The sequence below is a fragment of the Hyaena hyaena genome, unplaced genomic scaffold, assembly GCF_003009895.1.
Source record: "Hyaena hyaena isolate Hyena2069 unplaced genomic scaffold, ASM300989v1 scaffold_71, whole genome shotgun sequence".
Classification (NCBI taxonomy): domain Eukaryota; kingdom Metazoa; phylum Chordata; class Mammalia; order Carnivora; family Hyaenidae; genus Hyaena; species Hyaena hyaena.
In genome coordinates, this window is record NW_024080704.1 from 3,723,956 (window position 1) to 3,751,845 (window position 27,890).

The window sequence follows — 27,890 nt, forward strand, 5'->3', positions numbered from 1 at the left end:
TATCCTTGCTGCTGACCCATAGCTTAGAAACTTCTGCTTAGTCCTGCACGTAGGCATGTTAGAGCTAAGATTGGCAAAAACTGCTCTTAACCCAAAACTTAACCCACCCAAGGAGCTAAGGAAGCATGTACAGAAATGACCATGCTATGTTTCAGATTTACAGAAATGACACATGACCACATTCCTGTATGCAGAGACCTACTGACCAAGGACGAAGAAGCTAAACAACCTTCCTCACATGTCTACAGATGTCAGTCACCTTTTGACTTCAGCCCCCTCCCCTTTCCTCCTTTGATAACATGAAAGAAACTCCAATTCTGTGTGGAGGGGAGATGGTTCTTTGAGACAATAGTCTTCTGTGTCCTTGGTTTGCTGGCTACTGAATAAAGTAGCTTTCTTTACCCCAACATCTTGCCTCTCATTGATCTGTTGTAAGGGGAGCAGAACCAGGTTGGGAGAGAGGGCTCCTGGCTGGCACTCTCACCTCCACCCCCCACCCCTGGGGGTTCTGCTGGTAAGTCCCTGGCAGCTGCTTCCACTTGTGTTCCAGGGCTTGCCTTTTAACTGCCTGGAACAGCACCAGGCTGTTGGGACAAGGATTCGACAAACTTCTGCCAGTCTATGGACTCCAAAGTAGGGTAAGGCACTCCTGCATGTAGTCGGGAACCCCCTTCCACTCTCCTCTGTTTGGGTTTTTCCTTGGGGTAAGGGGGTATCCACTTTCCTTGCATTTGTCTGCGGTCCCCTGTTGGAGACGTCATACTTGGACTTTTACCCGGTTTATTTACCCAGTTCATTTGCATTTGGTTTGTTTGTTGCTGCAGCTTTTAGTTCATCTTTGGACAAAGCTTGCCATGTTAGATTCGTTTTATAACAAAAAGATATTTGGAGAGTTGACCTTTAATGTCTCTACAAATATTCGTGACTCAGCTTTCTACCTCGCATTCAGCTGACTCCAAATAAGGCATTTGGGTTTGGCTCTCTTTGTCTAAGGAAGCCATTCGGTTCAGTTGGCCACTCTCTGACTTTGGAGGAGGAACAAATGCTAACGGAGGTACTCTGGACTTCAATTCATTAGAGTTTTGTTTCTTCTGTGTTTTTTTTTTTTTTTTCTGAATTGTTGCCTAGGAAAATGGGGAACATAACTTCTGTTCCCAAAGAAAGTCCATTAGAAAATAGTTTGAATAAATAGTGCAGAGGGCTGAAAGGCAACCAGAGAAAAAGCCTGTATTGAAGGAGGGAAAAATGGAGAAGGAACGTTAGCTCCATACTTTGAGCTTCCGGCCCTCCAGGCAGCACTTTTCTGCCTCCCCCCTCACCTCTGCCTGTTCCTGCACCGCCACTACCACCACGGGGGCTACTCACACAGCCAGCCCCGTACCATCCTCCGTGCCTTCAATGCCATTTTGCTACTGCTCCTCCTACCCTCACTATCAGGGAGCAAAAAGCGCCCCAAGTTGTTGGGCCACCTCCTTGTGAGGTTCAAACTGGAGCCCTTCCCAAATTAGCATGAAGTGTAAGTTCTTAAACTGACCACTTCAGAATTCCCATAGGAGCCCCAGATAAGCTTGACAATGGGGAACGAATTGATTTTGTATTGGACACAGGTGCAACATATTTGGTACTAGACACCAAGCTAGCACATAAAACCTGTCAGGCTGCCTCAGTCACTGGGTATCTGGAAAAGTACTAATCACTCATTTATGCAGCCTTTAGAATGTCATTTGAGGACCTCATGTTAAAACATAGCTTTCTGTATATGCCAGAGTGCCCATCCCTCTTTTGAGCCAAGATCTCCTTTGTAAATTAAATGCTTAAGTGAGTTTTTCTCCAGGACAATTGGGTATGAGGGTCTCAATGGAACAAGCCTTGAGCCTGCAAATACCTCTCATAGGAAAGGAGCTCTACTCAATTGGTTTCAAGGAAAGCACCTGTAAAACTTGAACATTCTGAAACCCAGAAAGATAAAAACTAACCCAGGTGTTTTTCAAGCTAACATGATCTGGAAAAATATTTGATATTAAAGCTAAGTTGTCATTAAAAAAGACACATCTTTAAAATTATCAGCATTGGGGCGCCTGGGTGGCTTAGTCGGTTAAGCGTCTGACTTTTGCTTAGGTCATGATCTCGCGGTTTGTGGGTTCGAGCCCCGCGTCGGGCTCTGTGCTGACTGCCAGCTCAGAGCCTGGAGCCTGTTTCAGTCTGTGACACCCTCTCTCTCTGACCCTCCCCTGCTCACGCTGTCTCTCTGTCTCTCCTAGAAATAAATAAAACATTTTAAAAAATTAAAAAAAAATAAAATTATCAGCATTACATATAAAACCTTTATTCTGGGGCACCTGGGTGGCTCAGTGGTTGACTGTCCAGCTTTTGATTTTGGCTCAGGTCATGATCTCATGGTTCATGGGATTGAGTCCCACATTGGGATTGGGATTATCTCTCTTCCTCTCTCTCTCTCTCTCTCTCTCTCTCTCTCTCTCACTCATTTTCAGAGTGAAAAAGAAAGTTATAGAAAATTTGTGAGGGGGAATCTTTGGAAAATAATTTTATGCATGGTCAAGACTAAGATTGAAATAAATGAGGTTTTTTTAGTTTTTATTCAATTCTAGTTAGTTAACATATAGTGTGATATTGGTTTCAGGAGTAGAATTCAGTGATTCATCACTTACATACAACACCCAGTGCTCCTCAGAGTGCCATCCTTTAACCCATCACCCATTTAACCTATCCCTCACTCACCTCCCCTCCAACAACCTTCAGTTTATTTTCTATAGTTAACAGTCTCATGTGGTTTGCTTCCCTCTTTTTTCCCTTCCCCTATGTTCATCTGTTTTGTTTCTTACATTACACTTATGACTGAAATCATATGGTATTTGTCTTTCACTGATTGATTTATTTTATTTATTAGCATAATACAGTCTAGCTCCATCCATGTCATGGTAAATGGCAAGATTTCATTCTTTTCTTTTTAATGTTTTATTTATTTCTGAGAGAGAGGGACAGCATGAGCAGGGGAGGGTCAGAGAAAGAAGGAGACACAGATTCTGAAACAGCCTCCAGACTCTGAGCTAGCTGTCAGCACAGAGCATGACGCCAGGCTTGGACCCACAAAATGCGAGATCATGACCTGAGCTGAAGTCGGACACCTAACCGACTGAGCCACCCAGGGTCCCTGATTTCATTCTTTTTGATGGCTGAGTAATATTCCTGTGTGTGTGTGTGGGCATGTGTGTGCACGCACGCGCATATGCCAGACACACCTTCTTTATCCATTCATCAGTCTATGGACATTTGAACTCTTTCCATAATTTGGCTGTTGTTGATAATGCTGCTATAAACAGAAATGAATGAGTTTTTAAAGGACACTGGTACGAGATTGGAGTTTGGCTTGGACTGTTGTTCTGCTCTTGACAAGAAATTGTAACAAAACAAAAACAAGTTTTTGTTTCTTTATCTGTCCAGAAAAACAAAGCTTCTATGTTTTGTCTTCATCAGGTCTTTGATTACTTAAAAAGTAAAATCATCTCAATATTAAAGGAGTTAAATTTTGCTAACAAGTATATAAACCATAGGATCTCTTATTGCCACCTTGGTTAAATAATTGCATATTCAGTTTTATAATAATCTATAATCCTATTTAGGCATGGGCTTTAGAGCCTTCTGGGGTTTTTAAGAAACTTCCCAAAAATTTAAATTCTAAATGAAAGTCTTTTTGATGAATTAGGCTTTTTTAATTGTTATGTTAAGTTACATGGACTCATTGTCAAACAAATGATGATAAACCTTCTTCCGATATATTATGTGAGTAAATGCTGTAACTATTCCAGAAATTATAAAAATTCCTAAAGTTTTAATATGTTCTGATAGAAGTCATCACATGTGATTCTAATTACATGTTGTTTATCACAAAAATAACAAAATTTTCTTGTCAGCTGCATCACAGTGAATGTTCATCAGATTTTTGACCATGGCCATTTTTGAGATTTTTGTCACTTACATTTATTGTTTCACTCGGATGCTCTTGCAAATGTGTTTCAGCTTCAAGGATATTCATGGAAAGGACTTGTGACAATTATAGGTTTCTGATATCTTTAAAGACCATAAAACTAAATGATAGATTTCCAAAACTAATGGAAGAACTGCGTTCGAACAGAATAAAAATTCGTAACATGGGACTAAATGAATTGAGGAAGATGATTATAGTTTTTATGACTCTTGTTTGAAACATTGCTGGTTTTCTACTGTTTACTCTTCCAGATTTAAGGAAATGTCCTCTCTTAAGATAGCTATGACTTGCAGAAATTTGATAAAACATTCCTTTGTAAACAAAGTGAAACATTCATCTTTCTTCCCTACCTGAGCCCTCCAGAATTCAGAAACTTGCATTGCATTTCTTTAATGACAATTATAGTTTTTTTTGCAGAAGTTCAATAAGAATCTATTCTCTTGTAACAGAACACCATTAGAGGCATTGGTTATATTACCAAGGCTTTGACTGGAATGTCATATTTGAGAGAGATGTGCATAGACTCAGATATGACAAGACAGCTTTAAGGAATCAAGGTTGACTTTATGGAGACAGTAGAGCCCCTTGGAAATGTTGGCCTGATACTTTGCTTACAGAATTCTCAGCAGACTTACCAGGTGATTAAAGAGTGTCCCTTCCTGGCAGGTGCAACATACCTCAGTATATTTTGGGGCCCTCGAGAATAGAGGAATTCACCCAAAGCTATAGGTATTGCTAACAAATCTGACTTCAAGTATTTGGCTTGGCTTTTGGCCTTGAGAGGCTATTAAAGTTCAATGTGAAATTCCTTATAAAAAGTCTGAGCACAGCAGATTTTAAAGAATCTATATTGTCAGTTGCTATTCTTGCTGTACACTTTTTTAAAAAATTTTTAAATGTTTATTTTTGAGAGTGAGAAAAAGAGAGAGAGCACAAGCAGGGGAGGGGCAGAGAGAGAGGGAGACACAGAACCCGAAGCAGGCTCCAGGCTCTGAGTTTTCAGCACAGAGCCTGACGCGGGGCTCAAACCCACTGACTGTGAGATCATGACCTGAGCCAAAGTCAGAAGTATACCGGACTGAGCCACCCAGGCACTCCACTGTAGATTTATTTTACAATTAGTCTTAATTTGCCTATCTTTGATAAAAATGACCGTAATTTCAGAGAGAAAAATTATGTTTCATTTTTTTTAAATGTTTTATTTATTTCTAGGAGAGAGAGAGACAGCGTGAGCAGGGGAGGGTCAGAAAGAGAGGGTGTCACAGACTGAAACAGGCTCCAGGCTCTGAGCTGGCAGTCAGCACAGAGCCCGACACGGGGCTCAAACCCACGAACCGTGAGATCATGACCTAAGCGAAAGTCGGACGCTTAACCGACTAAGCCACCCAGGCGCCCCAGAAAAATTATGTTTCAAAAACACGTCCTTGTGGTTGTTAGATTCTAGTTCTGATTAATTGTCTTTGAGTATTTGTTGTTTAGCTATAAAACTAGGCTGGATCCTGAGAGTTCTTCTGGTTTCCTCAAATATCTGGCTATTAATCTCCAAATTAAGGTTTCTAATTTTCTCTTATTCTCTTGACTTGAAATCATTAAGAACTAAAACTGCCCTTTCACCTAAAGCTCTGCAAACTGAAGCTAGACAACTTGAGGTAAACTTCAGAAAAATCATGGCAGTAGCTCATGTATAGGCAGTCCCTGCACCTGTTGCTCTGTGGGGTCCTCAAAGCAATCACCAGAGACATTAGAACTACAAATCAGAAAAAATCTATCAGTTTTTTGCTGCCTGTCCCCACTCCATCTGAGGATGCTTCGAGCCTCTCACTGACATCACTAGGGACTCAGACACTGGGTTTATAATTTGCTCCAGCCATTAACCTGTGTTTTTCTTTTGTTTCCATAGAAATGCCTATGGTTACTTCTAAGACCCCAATGCCAAAATAGAGGCACTGAGGAATATTTCATATGTCAAGTCAAATGGTTTCCTTCCACAATTGCTCCTTGTTGACCCTATCTGGCAAGAAGCAGTCAGTTGAGAAATGATATCCCCTTGTCCCTGATCTCACAAAACTGCGGAATGAACCTTTGACAGTGAGAATTGTTACAAGGAAAGAAACAGCATGTCTGACTCCATACTGCTCCTATTGCCCTTGCTGCTGTGATCCATAGATTAGAAACTTATGCTTAACCCTGCACATAGGCATGTTACAGCTAAGATTTTCAAAAAACTATTCTTTACCCGGAACCTACCTCACCCTAGGAGATCAGGAAACGTGCAAAAATGACTATGCTGTTTCAGATTTACAGGAATGACACGGCCACATTCCTCTTTGCAAAGACCAACTGTCTGAGGACAAAGAAGTTCTAGAACCTCCCTTGGATGTCTACAGACATCAGTCACCTTTTGACTCTAGCCCTCTCTTGGCTTCCCCCTTTTGCTAACATAAAAGAAGCTTGAATTTCCTGCCAAAGGGAGATAGTTCTTTGAGACAGTAGTCCTCCATGTCCTCAGTTTGTTGGCTCTCCAAATAAAGTACCCCAAAATCTTGCCTCTCAACTTAGTGGCCAATCATGTGGCAAACAGAATAAGCTTGGATTCAGTTATAATTACCCAAGGAAATAAAATATGTCAACACAAAGACTTGTATGTGAATGTTCATAGTAGCTATTTATAATAGCCCAAATCTGGAAACAACCCAAATGTTCATCAACTCTTGAATGAATTAAACCAATTCTGATTTGTCTATGTGATGGAATTCTACCCTCCAATCAAAAGGAATGAATTACTGGTATGCAAACTATATGTTAATCTCAAAAGCATTATAAGTGAACAAAAGCAGTCATAAAAGACTACATACCATATGATTCCACTCATATGAAATCCTAGAAAAGGCAAATGTATAGTGACAGAAAATATATCAGTGATTGCTTGTGGGTAGATGTAGTTGACCAAAAATGGCCTCAAGGGACCTTTTTAAGGTAATAAAAATGATTTATTTCATGATTGTTGTGGTGGTTTACCATTATATAGTTTGTCAAAACTCATTGAACTGTACACTTAAAATTGGTGATCTGTATTGCATATAAATTATACATCAGTAAAGCTGACCAAAAATAATCCCTTCACATGATAAAGGAATTACAGGATGCTATCGTGAGCATGAAATAGGGGACCTAACCTGAGTTTAAGGAGTGGCCTCCCTAAGGAAGTAACATTTGGAATATTTAGGTTGAGACTAAAGGACAAATAAAAATTTGCTAGGGGCACCTGGGTGGCTCAGTTGGTTGAGCATCAGACTCTTGATTTTGTGATCTCACAGTTTGTGAGTTTGAGCCCCAAGTTGGGCTCTGCACCAACAGCACAGAGCCTGCTTGGGATTCTCTCTCTCCCTCTCTCTCTCTGCCCCTACACCATGCCCTCACTCATTTCTCTCTCTCTCTCTCAAAATAAATAAGTGAACATTTAAAAAATAATTAAATAAAGAGGTAATAAGTTTAAATGAGGTCATGTGGGTAGACCTCTGTACTTGGAGATAGCATGTTCAAAGGAGGGATTAAATTAGACAGAGGACAGTAAGGTTTTATCCAATATGACTTATGTTCTTATAAGAGGAGAGACACCAGGGATGCCTGAACAGAGAAAAGGCCAGGTGAAGACACAGCAAGGAGGCCATCTGCAAGCCAAAGAGAGAGGCCTTGGGAGAAAACAAATTTGCCAACACCTTTATCTTGCACTTCCAGCCTCCAGAACTGTGAGACAATACATTTCTATTGTTTAAACCACCCAGTCTATGGTATTTTGTCACAAGGGCCCTGGTACACTAATACAGAGAACATGAATTTCTGAGATCAGTTGAAGGTATCCAAGAGGGAGGAGAGATGTGGGAGTTTGAATCCAGAGAAATACAGATAAAAGAAGTGAAACAGATGTGACTTTATAATATCTTTATTATTCTTTTATATTGCCAAGAACAGCAAGGTATAATTTATGTTAAATAAAATTCAACATATTTAATGATTTAGGTATAGTGGGGGAATGTATTAAACCATGTAACAGGTACCACACACAAAGTGAGAGAAAGAACTTTGAGATAGTTCAAATTATACTGTATGATTAATGGTCTTGAGTTAAGATATAATAACAAAGTTGTTTATCTCAGAGACCAGACAATTGCTGTACTGATATATAGGATATATTTAAGTGGGGAGGGTAAAGGAGTGGACTACCATTTTTGTAAAGTCTACTCTCTACTAATTATTATGTGTTTGACATGATCTTGTCACAAGTCTTTGAGAAAAGCAGCTCATCCAAAAACAGGCAATGCACCAGAAGATTCTTACAAAAGTGACTTAGAGATAGGCTTGACCCTAAGTGCTTGAATCTTTGCCCTATACCACAGCCAAAATGAGTCCTGCTCAGTGCCCATGAAAGAGTAGGAAACAAAACGAGAAAATGAAAAAGAAAAAGAAAAACCTTACCATTTGACAGTAAGAGAAAACTATCAACTTGGTAAAGCAGTAGAAGAGGGCTGTAGAATTTCTATCCTTGAGACTCTTTGAAAAACATAACTGATAATTCTGTCTGATGAATTTGGGAATTGGAAACTGAGAAATGAGATTTGCCATTCATTAATTTTCATCATTTAGTATTTGATCACTAAACAGAAACTGAATATCTGCTATTTGTTAGGCACTAGTGAAACAAAAGCGAGTAACAAGTTCATTGAGTTGAAAGAGCTCAGTTTTGATGGGGGAGGACTAAAACATGTTAACATCCAGAGCACTCGGTGGTGGGTGCCATGAGGGAGGCGCTCTGAGGTGGGCTGGAAGAATATTTTGCCAAGACCAAAGGTGAGAGAGTAAAGGAGTCAAAAAGTAAAATATACACAGGTGGTTTTGTGCAGCATTTCTCCAAATGCATGGATAAGCGATCAAATATAAATTGTGTAATTTTGGTTCAGCACTCTTATTTTTACATTTAAAACTGTCATGTAGTATATAAACATGAGCAGTAAAATTTGTTCTAATCATTTTTAATTTTAACTTTTTTTTTATTTAGAACATTACAAAGGGGTGCCTGGCTAGCTCAGTAAGTGGAGTGTGCTACTTTTGATCTTGAGGTTGTGAGTTCAAGCCTTGTGTTGGGTATAGAGACTATTTAAAAATAAAATCTTAAAAAAAAAAAAAGAACATTAAATAGCAAATAAAAACACCTTGACAACTTGAAAAAACACAGCACAGAATAAAGAAAAAACTTATATTTCATGACACTATTTTCCCTGCTTTTTTAATGTTTTTAATATTTATTTATTTTTGAGAGAGAGAGAGTAAGAGCGCATGAGTAGGGGAGGTGCAGAGAGAGAGGGAGACACAGAATCTGAAGCAGGCTTCAGGCTCTGAGTGGTCAGCACAGAACCTGATGTGGCGCTTGAACCCATGAATTATGAGATCATGTCCTGAACCAAAGTCGGACACTAAAGCAACTGAGCCACCCAGGTGACCCTTTCCCTGGTTTTTGAATAAGGGGTTTTATATTTTCTTTTTGTAATGGAGCTCACAAATACTATGATATTTCATTAGTGTACAGCAGGGGTTGGTAGACTTTTTCTGAAAGAGCCAAATAGTAAATATTTTAGGCTTTTAAGGCTATATAGTCTTTGTCTCAACTATGCAACTATGCCATTGTAGCCCAAAGCAGCAATAGACATATGTATATGAATGGGTGTAGTTGTGTTCCAATAAAACTTTATTTACAAATTGGCCAGGCCAGCAGCCATAGTTTGCCAGCTCTTGCCCTAGATCTGTGTTCTCAAACTTGCTGCATATTAGAATTAACTGGAGAAGTTTTACATCAATATTTGGGACCTACTTCCTGAGCTTTGTGATTTAATCATTGTTGAGTGGAACCCAAGTATTTGTTAAAAGGCCTCACTGTAATTTTCATGTGATGCCAGAATATGATGTCTTGCCATTCAACCATTACCAATGTTGGGCATTTCTTAAAAGATGTCTGGATGGTTCCTTTAAAAAAAAAAAAATTATGTGTTTTTAATACCCCTATCTGCCCTCTCAGAAAAGATTTATGACAGCATGTTTTGTTTAGACTCTCAGTGGCCTAAAGGCTCTGGATGCTAACGAGATAATTTGGCAATAAACCTAGATGGATGTAATTAAATCATGACCTGTAACTAACTGTGCCTTAATTGTGAGGTAATTGGAATTCATTTTTTAAAGAAATACAGTGTAGGAAACAAAGTGTAGTTTGTCACCTGGCCAAACTTTTAGAAAAATGGAATTGATAGCTATTATCTAAATTCTACAGATATGCTACAGGGGGGAAAAGGACAACTTATTTTCAGTTTGGAGTCTATTGTCTTTCAAATGTGATTTTAATGCACCACTTTTGATTATTGCTGATCTTGACTCTGAAAAGAGCTATGTAATAAAAAAGTTACATAGCATCAAAATATATAACCATAAATAAAACTGTTTCTGGTGTAACTCCAGAAACATATTTGTAAATGTACCTATGTCCTAATAGATTTAGGTCTAAATTAAAGATGTATTAAATAAACCTGGTGAAAAAGGGAATATCCATGACAGTAACAGTTCATTGTTAAGGTGCTTCGTAACTTAACTTTCCAGATAGCAGAAGCTGACCTCTTGAAGGGCCATCATTTTTTAATCAATTTTGAGATAATTCTTTGAAGTGTCTTACACAATTTTCTGCTCTCTGGAGTAGAAGTGAATATTTTTGGTGACTCAGGATAATCATTATGGGTTTGACTTATCATATTGGGCTAGGAAACACTAACATCTTTTGAGACCTTATGAAAATGAGTAAGAGCAAGGATTCTGGGGCAACATTACCAGGTTTGAAACTTAGCCTTTCCACTTACCCAGCCATATTACCTAGACTACAGATCTTCCTCTGGGGTTCTGTTCTGACAATCCCGTGTTAAATTGAAAATAGCATAAATCGAAGTGCTTTTAAAACAGCCTACAGAACATCATAGCCTAGCCTACCTTAAATGTTCTTAGAATATTGTTAGCCTACAGTTGGGGAAAATAATCCAACACAAAGCCTATTTGATAATATAGTGCTGACTATGACATGTAATTTATTGAATACTGTACTGAAATTGGAAAACAGAATAGTTGCATGGGTACATATGGTTCTAAGTATATCAGCTGTTTACTGTATGAACTGCAGCTCAAGGCTACTACCATCATGAGAGAGGATCATGCTGCTGACTGCTAGTCCAAGAAAAGATCCAAATCAAAATCTGAAGTAGTTTCTACTGAATGCATACAGCCTTTATACTACTGTGAAGTCGTAAAATTGTAAGTCGAACCATCATAAATTGGAGACCATCTGTAGTTACTTACACATTAGTGACTCAGTGTCCTCATTCACAAAAAGAGAATATAATAGCACTTCTTCACAAAGTTGTTGTGAGGAAGAAATGAGTTCATCATATGTGTAAAGGGCTTAGAAGAGCGGCTGACATGTAGGAAGTAAGTTCGTGTTATCATTCTTGATGTTTTTGGGTTTTTTTAACAACATAAGCCCACACTCTTCCTTTTGATTTTGATTTTACATTTGTTTTATAGACATTTATTATCGCTCCTTTATTTTGGGGTTATTGAGGGCATATCTAGAACATCAAGAGGGCATGGCCATTGGCCAACCATTTAGAACATGAGGGGGCAGGAAGGGGGAAAAATAGCATCTACATCGTCTAGCACTGAACATACCAGTAGTAAGGGATAAGCACTCAGACAACAGACAGGGCTGACAAGAGAGAGTCAGCCAGAGTGACAAACATATGTTCAAGATTTGATCACCCCTCAATTCTTCATCTGTGGCCTGTAGTATAGGCAGCAAAAGAGTTTTACAGTGAAGGAGCAGGGCATCCTAACATGAGGAGGCCTTGACTTTCGGGGCTTGGACTAGGAACACTTAGTAGTTCAGCAGACAGGAAGTCAACATTGAAAGTGGTCTCCACAGTGTGAAAGCCCTACCAACTAAACAGAGATCCATGGACTGCATGTAACCCTAGGAGGGCAGGACCCCCATCCAGGAAGGACTTGGAGATCAAGTATCAACATAACAACCTGAAAACCAGGACCTAGACTAAAGCCCCGGTGGAAAAATTAGAAGTGGGAAGCTCAGGAAGAGAGGATTCCCAGTTATTAGAACAGAGACAGTGCTGTCTCTCTCTCAAAAATAAATATAAAAAAAAAAAAAAAAAGAAAACTTCAGGGTCAGTTCCATAGCAAAGATAACTCAATAATGAGCCTCAGAAAGTGGTTCTTCAAGAGTTTAAGGTTCTGTTGACCTTAAGAACTGGGAATGAAGATGAGTGTGTAAGGAAAGACTAGCTGGCCCCAGGGTTTTTATGGTGGGGAATAGAGCATGGAAAGGTGAAAAAGATGCAAAGATGCCAAGGTTTGGAAGCTACTCAGGCTTAACAGCGGAGTTATTTCTTGTTGCTGCCAGTGAATTTACCTCTGGCAGCATTTGCTATCCCCGCCCCCACTAATCTATGAAGCCACTTAGAATGTATTATCAGCTAAAATACCACAAACTGCATTTATTCTGATTGTATGTGAAGTAACAGAGAGTGAGCTCTCGGAGTCAAATCAGGCCCTCTTATGAGTAAATAAATACACTTTAACATCTAGACTTTGGCTGCTCAGAAATCTTTTCAGTTTTCTTCAGCATTATGTCATATGTTGAGATAACCAGTTAAGTGTCATCAAAATAAATGAGATGTTGACATTATTTGAATGGATTTACTGCTTTCTATTCACCAGTCTGACAAAAACCACTCTGTCTCTCTCCATTCTCCTTTGCAATGGAAGCATCCTTTCTTTGTGTAGGAGCAATCCAAGATTTGGTCTTGAAGCCTCTGTTGACTGAGTCCTCTGTATTGTGGATCCCCCCACCCCCTCAGTGTCGAGCTCTGTCATGGAATTTCCCTTCTGTGATGGTAATGACTGTCTGAAACCTGTGTCAGGGTGTATCCGGTAAGCCTATAGAGCCACAGTGGTAGATTAAATATGTGCACAGATGCTTTGCTACTTCTCTCATTGAGAGAAATTGTCTAATTCCTCAACTCTTAAACCCATGCTTGTCTTAGAGATTTATTTGAGCAATGGATGTTGCAGAAGTGACATTTGACAATTTTGAGGTGAGGCTGTGAGAAGCGTTGCATTCATTGTTAGTGTGCTCAGCTGGCATGTAAAAACCCTGATGCCCTGGGGCGCCTGGGTGGCTTGGTCGGTTGAGCGTCCGACTTTCGCTTGGGTCATGATCTCACGGTTCGTGGGTTCGAGCCCCGCGTCGGGCTCTGTGCTGACTGCCAGCTCAGAGCCTGGAGCCTGTTTCAGAGTCTGTGTCTCCCTCTCTCTCTGACCCTCCCCTGCTCACGCTGTCTCTCTCTCTCTCTCTCCTAGAAATAAAAAAAAAAATAAAAAAAATAAAAAAAAAAACCCTGATGCCCTGAGGCCACTTTGCTGGAGAAACTTCATAGGAAGACCATGTGGAGAGACTCAGACACTGCATGGAGAGAGGGTCACACATGGCTGGATGCTCCAGCCCTCAGCCATGTGCATATCCCTGCAGAGATCCTGCCCCAATTTGCAGATCTGTGATCAGAATAATATGGTTGTTACTTCATGGCTTAAGTTTTGGAGGTGCTTGTTGAGCAGCAATAGATCATCAGAACTACCCTCTTCCCTGGCCCCAGAGATTCATGGAATAAGAAAGCCCCCTTTCCTCTTATTAAGTCATCACTTTAATCTCATAAAGACTACTACACCAGATATTTAACCAAATGCAAATTTCTTTACTGAAAGACTAGAGCAATTTCAGGAGAGAAGTATAATATAGATGGCAGAAGATTATACTTGAGTACTAACAGGAAGACACCTAAGAATTGTATCCTGCAAAAGGGTTCCCCTCATGGTTTCTACACACCTCCTTCAGCTTCCATGGCCCCAGGGAATATCCTCCCGCCCCAAACATCTCTAGTTGCCATTCATCTGCCTGAATTCCTACCCACCTCTACAGAACACTCCACCTCTCCCTGAATCCATCCCTCTCCTCTCCTAAAATAGACAGCCTACATCTGATGCTTGAAATGTACCAGCCACCTCAGGGTTTTGCAAAATAATCAGTGAAGCAGGTGTATGCCCACATCTCACAGGACAGGTGAGGGAGAAATGGTTCTGATCTGTTGGTAATGCTGGAGCAGGAGCATCTTTGTTGCATTCCCCCCCCCCCCCCCCCACGATGTTTGTAGCAGTATATGCTGCAGTTGAGCTGAATCCCATAATTAGAGAACATTTAAGTGAAACACATAGTGTTTAATTTGGGAAGAATAGAGCATTCTAAACCAAGAATCACAAATTGCAGTATTCAGACATCAAGCAGATAATATAAATGAGTGTAGTGGACTTGATGCAATTAAGGGGCAAAAATGGAGATTATAGGGATGCCTGGCTGGTTGGATCAGCAGAGAATGTGACTCTTGATCTTGGGGTTGTGAATTCGAGACCCACATTTGGTATGAGATTACTTAAAAAATAAAATAAAATCTTAAAAAAAAATGGATATTATGACCAAAAAAAAAATGAGCTTACATTCCTTTGTAAAGGGCATAATTGCTGTTCTGCAGGAATATAGTGTCATCATCTCTCTCTCTTCTCTCTTCAGAGAGCTTGAAGTTACATGTGAAATGTCCAATTTTTAAAACACTGAGGAGGCCAAACAAAACACATGTCCATCCACTGAGTTTGGGGCATCAATGAAAATAATTTTGAGAAAGTAATTTTCTTAATTATCCAGACACTTGTCCCTTCACTTTTGCCTGAGCCCCATACTTGTGTGAGTAACATTAGAGCACTGCTGTGCCTGGGCGTTCTTCCTGAATAACAGATTACATTAGTCTATAATACCGACTCCTTTTTTTTCTCAGAGTGACTCCCAGATATGAATAATTCCCAAGCTTTAGCCATCTCTCTCTAGTGTGGGGAGTGAAGTGTTTGCCAACTCTTTTTTCTACAACAGTTTTAAAGGCTTAGTGCTGAGACCTTTGCTCCTGATAGGTTAATTCCAAAACTCTACTTCCTTCCATTCTCTCTAAGCAGTATTATATCAATCAGGCTGCCCTTGGTCCCTATACTAGGTATCTCTGCTACAAACAATATCTGGTTAAGGCTCTTAAAATTGGAGTTTTAAACAGAATATAGGTGTGCCTGGCTGGCTCACTTGAAAGCATCTGACTCATGATCTTGGGGTCATGGGTTCAAGCCCCATGTTAGGTGTAGAGAGTACTTAAATAAATAACACATTAAAAAATTATTAAAAAAAAAACAAAATGACTTGATGAGCATTTTTCATGGGAAATGATATTTAATTGAAGAACTAAAATAAGCATAAAATTTACTATTTTTATCCTATAATAAGTTAATAAATCCTGTATTGAAACTCTACAGTCTCTTCCACGTGCCCATCTTCCCCCCAACAAACTATCCTGGCAATAAATTCCTCACCCTGGGATGACATAATGTTCTAAAATCTGCCAATATTTGAGAAGATTTCTATTCTCATTTAGACAGTACTTTGAATCTTTTGATTATAACTCTATGGAAAGAGTGTGTCAGCCACAATGCATAACTACCTTCCCTCTCAATTACAATGTCAATCAGCCTTTTGAATCCTTTGAACTGTTCTAATTCTCCAGTCTAGTGCCATGTACCTCTTCAGGAGCGGTCCGTGAGAGGTTTGACCCAGTCAGAAGCTGAATAGACCTAGTGGTCCTGAGGCTTTTACAATTTGAGGGTCCTCTTTAAGAAAAAGAACATAAAATTACCAAAATAAACATATCCAAAATGCTCTAACACGCAGACATTGCACCCACCTGAGATTTTCTTTAAAATCAGAACTAAGGTAAGAGGGACAAACCCTCAATCCCTCTCAAGTGATAAAAGCAGGAAATAGGAGCCAGGGTGTTGGGGGTAGCTGGACCCTGACAAGTACCGACTGGTGCATTACGACTTAATCAAGTTCACACACAGAAACGTCTATGAGAGACAGAAAGAAATGGCCTAATTGCAGTTGTTCAGAGACCCATTCTATAATCATTTTAAAAATGTTTCAGTGAGGGGCGCCTGGCTGGCTCAAGTCAGTTCAGCATCTGACTCTTCATTTCAGCTCAGGTCATGATCTCACAGTTAGTGAGACTGAGACCACGTGGAGCTCTGTGTGACAGCGTGGTGCCTGCTTGGGATTTTCTCCTCTGTCTCTGTCTCTCTCTCTCTGTCTCTCTCTCAAAATAAATAAATACACATTTTAAAAAATTAAAATGTTTCAATGAAATAAATGAGACATTACTGACACTAACTTTGATAATATAAATGGCACTGTCTCTGTCATACATAAAGTAGTACATTAAAGAACTAAAAACATTTCAGATGGAAATAATGGAATATGAAACAAAGGAATGAACAATGATAAAATTTATAGAACTTACTGACATAAAAAACAACAACAGCAAGAAAAAAAAAAAAAATCAGAGCATACCCAAAGCACTAACTTCTGCTTTGAGGCCCGTACAAAGGAGGTGGCTCCAAAACTTGATCATCACTGTTCTCACAACAAATCTGCCTCTATTTGGAAGCTCCATCCAGTCCTCTGCACAAGGTTCCCTGAGATGATTCCAACACAGAGAGGATTGGGGCCCAGTTTTACTACTTTCCTCAAAATAGAATATGTGGGTTTGATAAGATCCAGTTGCAACTCTCTATTTCTCTTATTTGGGAATAGAAAGGTTTATATCTCTTCTTCACCTATGAGACCTGCATATAATGAGAATAAGCAAAGAGAGTCCCTAAGAAAAGCACTTTAAGAATAAGAGTCCTAGGTGTTACTCATGCTCCCTTGGGGCAAATATTCAGCACATAGTTCAAAAGGAGACTCCTTGTGTGAGAATAGTTGAATATCTGTTAGTTTTATCTGTTCCCTTAAGAAGGAAAAATTGTGTCATATGTTGGTGACAAGATTCTCAGACTTCACTTGGAGATTTTCACAAGGTTCTCTGGTAAGTATTTTTCTTCTGTCTTCCAGATCAACTTTTCTCTTTGCTTCTCTCACAAAATCCTGATATTTATTCTACCACATGAGCTGTCCATCAGTTACTGGAGAGCTTCGATCTGTATTTGTATTCCCACTGTGGTTAAGACAGAATATGCCTTCTACAACATCTCAACGTCTAGCTATAACCATTTTTACTAGAACTTTGCTGCCTCTATTGAAAATCATTACAAGTTTGTTTTACTTTTCAATTTCTCTTCCTTGTTTAAAATGTTTATGCTATAGGGGCGACTGGGTGGCTTAGTCGGTTAAGCGTCCGACTTTCGCTTAGGTCATGATCTCGCGGTTCGTGGGTTCGAGCCCCGCGTCGGGCTCTGTGCTGACTGCCAGCTCAGAGCCTGGAGCCTGTTTCAGTCTGTGACTCCCTCTATCTCTGACCCTCCCCTGCTCACGCTGTCTCTCTCTCTCTCTCCTAGAAATAAATAAAACATTAAAAATTAAAAAAAAGTTTATGCTACTTATTGCCTTGATGCTTTTACTTCTCTGACTCAAGGTTGTTTTTATTGTATTTTTTCCTATAATCTCTACCCTCCATATGTTTTTGATTCTCCCTGAAGACTTTCCCTTGTATTACTGATGCTGGGAAGAAAGAAAATTCCTTCCCTGCCCTCACCTCCCCCAGGATTCTCCTAGATAATGTTAGAATTAACTTGATATGAGACAGATTAACAGGAGGAAAAGAAAGTTTTGTTATGTGTACATAGAGGACCAATAATAAACTTGAAACCCAAAGAGATGGCCAGGGCACCAGTTTTTATACCTTTTTAGACAAAGAGATAGTACATTTGTGAGGAATTAACAGGACAAAATGAACGTAACTTTGGGAGCTTCAATTAGTAAGAAATTCTAAACAGAATTTGGGCTGGGAGACTAAATTAGTAAAAATTAGTAAAAAAGAAAAATCCCTGGGGCTTTTGTTTATAAAGCCCCTAGTCCTTATCTCTGGTCTGATGAGGATGTCTCTTTACCTCCCAGTACAGGGAAGGTACCTTTCAAATGGGAGACTTATTTCTTGCTTTCAGGGGGACAGAGGAGGGTCTGAGTCCCCTTCTTGCACAGGCTACCTCTTAAGTAACTTTTATTTAAAATAACCAACATGCCAAAGTGGCACATTTTGGAGGCAGCCCAACCTTGGCTCCTTACCGGTACTTGCCCTCAAGCTATATCTTTTACGTTTACTTCTTCCTGTAGTTTCTAATCCTTGATAATATGGGAAGAGATATTTACCTGCCCAGTAGCCAATGCACTCACTTAGGCAGCCCTGGGCCGACTTGCTCAAAACCTTGTTTCCTATGCACCTTACCCTGTGTTGTTTTTCATTCACTCTAAAGCATCCTTTTAGCCAATGATATTCTATTTTGAGAAAAACAAAAAACAGAAACAAAACAAAAAACGCCATTTTGGAGGTTTTTGAAAGATTTTCCTACAGTGGACTATGCAATTATTTTGAAATGCACATTAATAGAGACCAGGCAGAAATAAATAGCTGGCTAACAAGGAAGTTTCCAGTGGAGCCATGTAGCCCTCAGGTATACTCATTAAGACTATACTGCCAGCAGCATGGGTATGCATATGCACCAATTTGCTTCTCTATACCCAAGCATCATTCTTTCTAATGAAGGGATGAAGATTCTCTTTCACTGTTACAGAGTAAACTGTTCACGAGGTGTTTTTCTTTTCCGTTCTCCACTCAGATAATTCATAGCATGTCTTCTACCTGGTATCCATATCAGACACTGGAGACAAGATTGTTATAGAAAAACGAAGAATAAGCTCTCTATTTGGAAAGGATTTTAAAGGAATGTTGTGAGTCTGTGCTGTATCTACTGGGCAGTGGCAGGGTGGGTTGTTGTGGTGCAGAGGAGTGTTTTAGTGGTGTGAGATCTTCAGTCTGTTAAAGAAAGAATAATTGAGTTGTGTCACTGGCGAATAGTTACACAAACTAATTTATATATTGAATAATAAGAGGTATGAGAAGTTGTAATTTTTTTTTTCTACCTCACTTTGCCAAACTGATTTTGAGAATTTACCAGCAGTGAATTTGCTATATTTTCAGGGAAGCCAATTGGTATGCTTGCAGTGACTGGTTTGAATTGTAATTGATCTTATGCGCACATACAATTACTTCTAATAGAAAGGGTTCAGAAAAGTTTCCAACCTACCAAAGCAAAATCTTGACTTGAGAAAATATATATACTTTGGTGTTTTTCAACTTTTTATTCTTTTTATTTATTTGAGAGAGAGAGAGAGAGTGTGTGTGTGTGTGTGCGTGTGTGTGTGTGTGTGTGTGTGTGTTGGGTTGGGGGGTGAAGGCAGAAGGGGAGAGAGAGAGAATCTCAAGCAGGCTCCGTGCTCAGTGCAGAGACCAACATGGGGCTCAAGTCCACGACCCTGGGGTCATGACCTGACTCAAAATCAGGAGTTGGTAGCTCAACGGACTGAGCCACCCAGACACCCCTCAACTTTTTTCTTAATAAAAGGAAAGAAAAAGTGAAGTTCAGCCATTCTGTAACAAAGTATCATGTTTCTTCAAGCTGGAATGATATTAGAAATTGAAGATTTTTTTAAAGTTTTTTTCCATAATTAATATAATTTCTCCCAAATTATTTTTAAAAAATTTTTAATTAAAGTGAGGGAGGGGCAGAGAGAGAGAGAGAGAGAGGGAGACACAGAATCTGAAGCAGGCTCTAGGCTCAGAACTGTCAGCACAGAGCCCAATGTGGGGCTCAAACTCGCAAACTGTGAGATCATAACCTGAGCTGAAGTCAGATGCTTAACTGACTGAGCCGCTGAGGTGCCCCTCTCCCAAACTGTAACAAAATATTAGGTAACAGAGTGCCTGGTTGGCTCAGTCGGTTAAGCATCAGACTCTTGATTTGGGCTCTGGTCATGATCCCCAGGTCATGGGATTGAGCCCCATGTTGGGTTCTCCACTGACAGATCAGAGCCTACTTGGGATTGTTTCTCTCCCTCTCTCTCTGCTCCTCCTCCTGCCTTACACTCATGCTCTTTCTCTCTCTCAAAATAAATAAACTTAAAAGAAAAAAGAAAATATTAGGTAATGCTAAGTAGGATAACTCTCCTACAAAGACATATTGAGTTACCATAGATGTGAACTAGAGTCTAGATCAGGTTAGATTTCTAAGATATAGTAAAGATTTAGTGTGAACCAGTCAGAGGTTATGTCAGGAAGCTGTGAAGAATGAGTTGCAATTTATTGGTAACTTAGAAAATGGGATTCAGGTCACAGCCATGTACTATAGATTGGTTCAGAGGTTGGCACCCTATTTAGTTCTGAATGACTACAGCAGAGTGAGGTAGAAAATAAGAAAAAGAAAACAAACATCAATAGGAGGTTTGGGGAGAAAGAGACCAGAGGAGGAGGGCAGAAAGGGAAACAGAGGGTGGGAGAAGCGATGAGGGTTATAGAGCAGGTACAACTCAAGGACTGTGAACTGATTCAGGTTTTTAGGGTCAATGTATACCCGTAGAAGCTGATCTCAAACTTTTCTGATTGCTTACCTTCTTGAACTGGGTTATTTCTTCAGGCAAGAAAATAATTTTGGACAAATTCACAGTCTCTGAATCCTGGACACAGGTGACAAGATAGTGGCATCCAAACACCAGGCATTGACGGGGCATCTAACACTGGGCAATGACCATAGATGTGAGTCAGATAGGAAATGGTAAGAACACTTCCTGATTCAATATCCAGGAATACTGAAAAAAACAAAAACAAAAACAAAAAAAACCTTCCACCGAGGTTTTATCCATCATGTGCTATGACCATGATAAATTCTGCCCTCCCTGCAGGCAAATGATAGCTTGGGAAATCAACCTGTCTTAAAACAATGGAGCTGAGATTAAATCAATGTCCTAGAAACATAAGTAATAATATGAATAGTTCAGGTTTCTGCAATATTTCTGAATGGTGAAAAGAGGCAATTATACCAAATTGAAGAAACACTTAAAGGCAATTAAGACTGAACTAGGGTAAAATTGTGAAGTCTAGAAGTCTCTGCACCAATTCTATTTCATTTTCCCTCATAGTGACATCCTGTATTCCCAATACTCAATGGCTGTATGCACTGTCTAATTCCACACAATGGAAACCTTTTATTCCTTCTAAGGGATAATTGGCTAACAATCTATTAAAGCCTTATCTACCCTAGAGATAATCTCTTTGCAGTGAGAATCAAAGCAGTAGTCCAAAGAAGTGTCATCAATATATATGTGATTACTTTGTCTCTTTGATCATGACAGGCTTAACAAAATATGGAATTCTTTCCCATTGAGACCAGATGAAGCCACAGAATCTTTCTCCACCTTAGTGTTCCAGGTGGCCACAAACAACTCAGTAAAGTGAACAAGCAACAAAAAAACTTATTTATAATTCAGGAACTATGTCATAAAATTCTAATGGTTACCTTTTAAGTATCAGTTGAGGTATTTGATTATGGAGAAAGTCTGAGCTGAATGGAAGGATGAAAGCATTGGAACTGAGAGATGAGAGTCTATGTCATTATAAATCTAGTCCTGCTATTAGATATGAGATTGAAGAACATGTTAAAGAAGTCAATAGTTAATGACAGAACTCATAGTGAGATATAAATCCAGGCTTCTGGGTGGCTAAGTTGGTTAAGCATCTGACTTCAGCTCGGGTCATGATCTCATGGGTTTGCAAGTTCAAGCCCTGTGTTGGGCTCTGCTCTGGGAGCATGGAGCCTGCTTGGGATTTTCCTTCTCTCTCCTTCTCTGTCCTTCAAAATAAATAAATAAGCCTAAAAAAAAAAAAAGGATATCACAAACCCAAATAGCTGATAACTACAAAATGCAGAGGTCACATTCAGGATCATAGGTATAGATTGTTAAGTGAAAGACTGAAGCACAATTTCAAATCTTTTATTCAAATCTTGGTTGTTGTAGTTGTTGTAGGATGGATGGCTACTATTTCCCACTCACTTGATATATGTTTCTATTCTTCAAGAAACAAAGCAGAAAGTATAGATCTAAATTACTATATCCCATTCAAAGTGGCTGCTCTGACAGGATATACACTTATTCCAGTGGTACCGCCATTGCTTAAAACAGTTTTAGAGCTCCTCTGGAAATTGCTTTCAGACCCTGAAGCTAATTTCTTTGACTATCTTCAATAGTGGCAAATCTTCATCCTTTGATGGGGGATTTGATTTTTTAGAGATTTCCAAAAGTCAAGACTAGTGAATAAAGTAGTTGGTTAAATTGGATTATACTGTTTGGGGTTTCAAAAATAAGGTGAGCTAAAGTTATGAGCCTAGTTTTCTCATATATAGCTCGTAAACCACTGTAGAAGGCAATTACAAAAGGGAATTTTCTAAAGTAGATTTTGAGTTTCCTCTTTCATAAAATGAGCAGATACCACTAGCTGATTTCTAAATTCCCTTCCAGCTTTATGATCCTGCAACTCACTAATTCATTTATTTAAACACCTTGAAAGATTTGGTGCTATTTTAAAGAAAAATAATACAAATATCAATGTGATCAAAAAGATTTTTATCTTAAAAATTATATGTTAAAAGAACATATGTTATTACTGATCAGTGCGATTCATTTTTCTCTGCTGTACAATGAAGGAGGGTCTTGGAAAGATGACTCTCTAGCTGTATAATGACATGCTATCATATTAGTTATCTATTGTTTTGTAACAAATTACTCCAAAATTTACTGGCTTAAGACAGCTATTATTATTTCATAGTTTCTGTAAGTCAGGAATATCAGCATTTTTTATTGATGTCCCCTGTTTCAGGATGTCTCACAGGCTACAATAAAGGTATTGTCTGTTTTTCAGTCATCCCAGCATCATCTGGGGAAAGATTGGTATCCAAGTTGACTCACATGGTATTGGCACTACTCAGTTCTTCATCTTTGCTAGCCATTGGTTGAAGACTACTTTGGTTCCTCTTCATTTAAGCTTCTGTATAAGACATTGCATGAGATGGCAATTTGCTTATCAGAGTGAGCAAGCATCAATAAGAGCCAGACAAAGTACAAGCAATAGAAGTCATGGTCTTTATAATGCAATCTTGGAAGTAACACCCATCATTTTTGCTATATCCTATTCTCTAGAAGTGAGGAATTCAAGGGGTAGGGATTATACAAGGAAAGGAATACCAGAAGGTAGGGTGACAAGGAACCCTTTTACAAGCAACCTACCACTATGCCACTGTATTTCCTTTTGCCCCCATTGATTCTCATCTCTTCCACATGAAGAATATACTCAGAACTTCTCAGGCCTCTATAAAATTCAACGTATTGTAGCACCAGATCAGTGTCTAGTGTCACCTCATCTAAATCATGTTCAAATGTCAATGAGTCTCCTTGAGTTTAATTTCTTAAGTACAGCTCCAGGAGTATGGTTTCTTTATATCTGTGGACGTGTGAAACCACAGGTTTATGAACCATGATACTCCTATCATCATTGACTTCACAGCTACCCTACCACAGGTGCTCCTATACCGCGGGTCTACTACATATAGACCTACTGGACAGACTTTACCTTCTGTGGGTTCCCCGCAAAGCTGGCAGAGCAATATTCCCAAGTGTACAACATATTGACTTATGAGTCCCCAAAAAGCTACAATGCATTGTGTTTCTTCTAGTGATGGAAAATGTGAAGACACAATAATTTATCCTTTTTGGAGGGGATGTCTTAGGATGTCTCAAACCAATGAACCTCTAAAAATTTAACCTATGTGGCAGATCCTTGAACCTCCATAGAGCTTATCTCCTACTCTCTGGAGCATGTGTCTCACCTAGGTTTCCAGTGTACTTACCTTGCCACTTTGTGCTCATCTGGTCCAATTAATATGATGTCATCAATATAATGGACTAAACTGATGTTATATAGATATCTGAACTGTCCATGTGCCTCTAGACAATATCCAACCACACAAAGGGTGTTAAAATTAACCTAATAATGGGCCAAGATCATAAGTGTTTATCCCATATGAATAACTGTTTCTGATTCTCCTTCCTGACAGAGATAAGGAAAAAATGATAAATTAGCCAAGTTACTGACTGCATACCATGTACCTGTAGCTATGATAATCTGCTCCAACAAAGATATCTGTCTTAGAAAAGCAAAAGCATTTAGGGCTACTGTTCAGTTGAGTTTGTAGTAGTCTACTCTCATCTTTCAGGATCCATCTGGGGTTTTCAGGGGCCCAAAATAGTGAATTAAATTGAGATATGTTGGGACTATGGCCTCTGCACTTTTTAGGTCTTACACTATTCTCCCTGGGAAGCAACATTGTTCTTTTGACTTACTATATTTCACAGGTGTATGTATGGGGCAGGGGGACGATTTTTAGAAATTTCCTCTTGGCCTTCCCAGGAGAATAGCTCTTATTCTGCAATCTAATGAACCATCAACAACCAAGTATCTCCATTCCAATTTTACATCAGAGAACCAAGTAAACAATCATTTTGTGAGTCAGTGAACTCGGAACCAACTACTATGAACTGGACCTATGCTAGAATCCCATTAATTATCTGAGCTCCATATGCCTCCAGTTTAATGTAGGATTAATGATGATGCTCTATGTTTCTAGTTATCAATATCAACTCAGACCTGACATCTAACGTTCCTCAAAATGTTGTATATTTCCTTTCCCCCAGAATTTTGTTATACAAGTAAGTGGCTATCATTCCTGTGGAGGAATGAATTGTCATTGGGTTACAGGGTTCCTCCTTCCTCAGTTGATAAGGTTAGGGTCAGAAACTGACTCAGGTATAGAAAGTGGATGTGAATTTGTAACTGTTTACTAAGTTGATTGTCTTCAGCTTCCTGATCATCCATTCTTAATATAGATTGATTTTACAGTTTGAGGGACACATGGGTGTCTCAGTTGGTTCAGCATCTGACTCTTGTTTTCAGCTCAGGTCATAATCTCATGGTTTTATGCGTTCAAGTCCTACATCAGGCTCTGTGCTGCAGCATGGAGCCTGCTTGGGATTCTCTATCTCCCTCTCTCTCTGCACCTTACTCACTCATGCTGTCTCTGTCTCTCTCAAAATAAATAAATAAACTTAAAACAAATTAGGGGCACCTGAGTGGCTTAGTCAGTTAAGTGTCTTACTTTGGCTCAGGTCATATGTCACAGTTCCTGAGTTTGAGCCCCACATCAGGCTCTGTGCTGACAGCTCAGAGCCTGGAGCCTGGTTTGGATTCTGTGTGTGTGTGTGTCTCTCTCTCTCTCTCTCTGATCCTCTCCCAGTCACACTCTGTCACACTCTCTCTCTGTCAAAAATAAATTTTAAAAAGTTTTAAAAGATCTGTTCATGTCCAGAGGACACCAATTCTTTAAAAAAAAATTAAAAATATTTTTGCAGTTTAAGCAACACCCTTGACTGCTCATCCCCCACTGGCTTCAAGCATGTTGTATACATGGTATGAAATTTGCACTGTGGTGGACATACTCCAGTGAATTATTCTCTTGAGTAATTCCCTCCCCAAGAGTGCAGGTGGAACCTGTGACTTGCTACTGATCAAAAGAATAAGGCCAAGGGGATGGATGTCACTCCCTTGATTTAGTTATACTTTTTGGTCAAAGTAGTGGGATGTTATGATCCTGTAATGATCCTGTCTTAGCAGACTGGAAAAAGAGACTTTCTTCTTCAGCTGGTCTTGGAGCAGTAAGCCGCTATGATGTGAACTACCCATGGAGAGAACCAGTGGTGTCCTCTAAAAGCTGAAAGCCTCAGTTCTGCAACTGTAAGGAATTTGGAGCAAATAAAAAGCATAACAATGACACTAGTTCATGCACAGACACAGCTAGAAATAAATAGTGACTATATAGATATGGCTGTAAATGTAGACAGATAAATGACAGATAATTTACTGAATTATAAGGAAAGGCGTAACTTATTTTGCTGTGGACCATAAATCCCTTCTCAGTAAAGATTGTTAAAGTATGCTTAGACCTAAAATCCATCTGTAATGATTTGGGTGAATTGTATAAACTAGAGGCTACAGATGGATATCTGATTTATAGGCCTAAATTTAAAATTCTGACAGTACCAAATTCTGGCAAGAATGTAGAGCAACTGGTACTCTAAGATACTACTGTTGGGGGCAAAAATTAATATGATCACCTTGGGAAAATTTTCATCAGTATTTACTGAAGTTGAACATAGTCATACTCATGACCCACAAATTCACTGCTAGGTATATACCTTACAGAAATGTATACATAGCTGCACCAAAATACATGGGCATGAATGTTTATAGCAGTGTTATTCTTAATTGCAAAAAAAAAAAAGGGAATAATTATAACTTATAATGAATAAATGAATTATATATTTCTAAAAGAGATTATTATATTGCAATAAAAAAGAACAAACTACTACTTCACCATCAATAAAGATAAAATTCACAGACGTAGTGATGAGTGAACAAAACCAGACAAAGAGCATATGCTATACAATTCTGTTTATAGAAAGCTAAAAATCAAGCTAGTTTATGACAGAATAGTTACTAACTTTAGGAGGAGTAATGACCAAGAGGAGAGAAGGAAGGCTTCAGAAATGCGGAGAATGTTCATAATTTGATCTAGTTGATTACATGAGAATATTCTTTGCTTAAAACTTTCATTAACCTGTATGTATATATATATATATATATATATATATACACACACACACATACACCTTGAATATATATATATACATATACTGCTATACATATACTGTATATGTATAGTATGTAATCATATAATCATATAATGTCATATACTGTGTATATATATACACACACACACACACACACACACACACACATTCAATGCACTTTCTATGTGAAATTTTTATGCTGAATGGCCTTTGTTTGCCCCTCCAGGTTTATTCTCCATCTTTCTCACCCTGTTTTGTGCCCTATAAGACCAAAGCTCGTGAACTATGTCAATGGCCAGCAAACATTTTTATAAGGGGAAGATAGCATATATTTTAGGCTCGGAGGCCATATAGCCTTCGTTGCAATTACCAAACACTTCTCTTATTGCATAAAAGCTTCCACCAAAAATATGTAAATGAATGAAAAAGTTTGCAATTAATCTTTATTTACAAAAATAGGCCAAGGGGCTAGATTTGGCCTGCAGGCCACAGTTTGCTGACACCTGGATTACATTACTAGACTTCTGACTTCAAGTTAGATTTGGCACATAGGAGGGGTCAGCAAGAGATTGGAAGGCGGGAGAGAAGTAGCCTCAGGGTCTTAGTTCTCATGGCCAGTCCGGCTAGCCTGCCTGCCTCTACCTACCTAGGACCCAGCTCCAATCAGACCACACTCTCCTCCTATAGCACCAGTTGCCATTTCATCAGCTATAATAGTCCTTGTCATTGTCAGCTTGAGCTGCTATAACACAATACCATAGACTGAGAGGCTTAAACAACAGTTACTCGTTTCTCATAATTTTGGAGATTTGGAAGTCCAAGCTGCCGCGGGATCCAATAATTCCCAATGCATTTTGGTTTCCCCAAATCAGTGACTCCATCTCCCACTGTAAGGCCTGGCCCACAGAGAAAAGTGATGAGAGCTCTTTAAGGATGCTGGATGCCAGTTTCTCTCAGTATTTACTTCTCAGTGGTGAAGGGCATGCCACTCCCAGCATGGATGAGTAGGTCTTAAATAACAAACCTGCTTTATCATTCCAAATCTTCTTAAGCCTTTGAATTCTTCCCTCTCCATGA

General features: G+C 39.2%; 1 protein-coding gene across 1 annotated transcript in view; it reads left to right on the plus strand.

The window, feature by feature from the left end:
- Positions 1-601: 601 nt before the first annotated feature.
- The window catches only part of BARD1 (BRCA1 associated RING domain 1), a 171,490-nt gene continuing 144,201 nt past the window's right edge, over positions 602-27,890 (plus strand). Inside the window, exon 1 of the mRNA XM_039233208.1 lies at positions 602-638. The gene's annotated coding sequence lies outside the window, so the exon portion shown is untranslated. The remainder of the gene's footprint in view (positions 639-27,890) is intronic.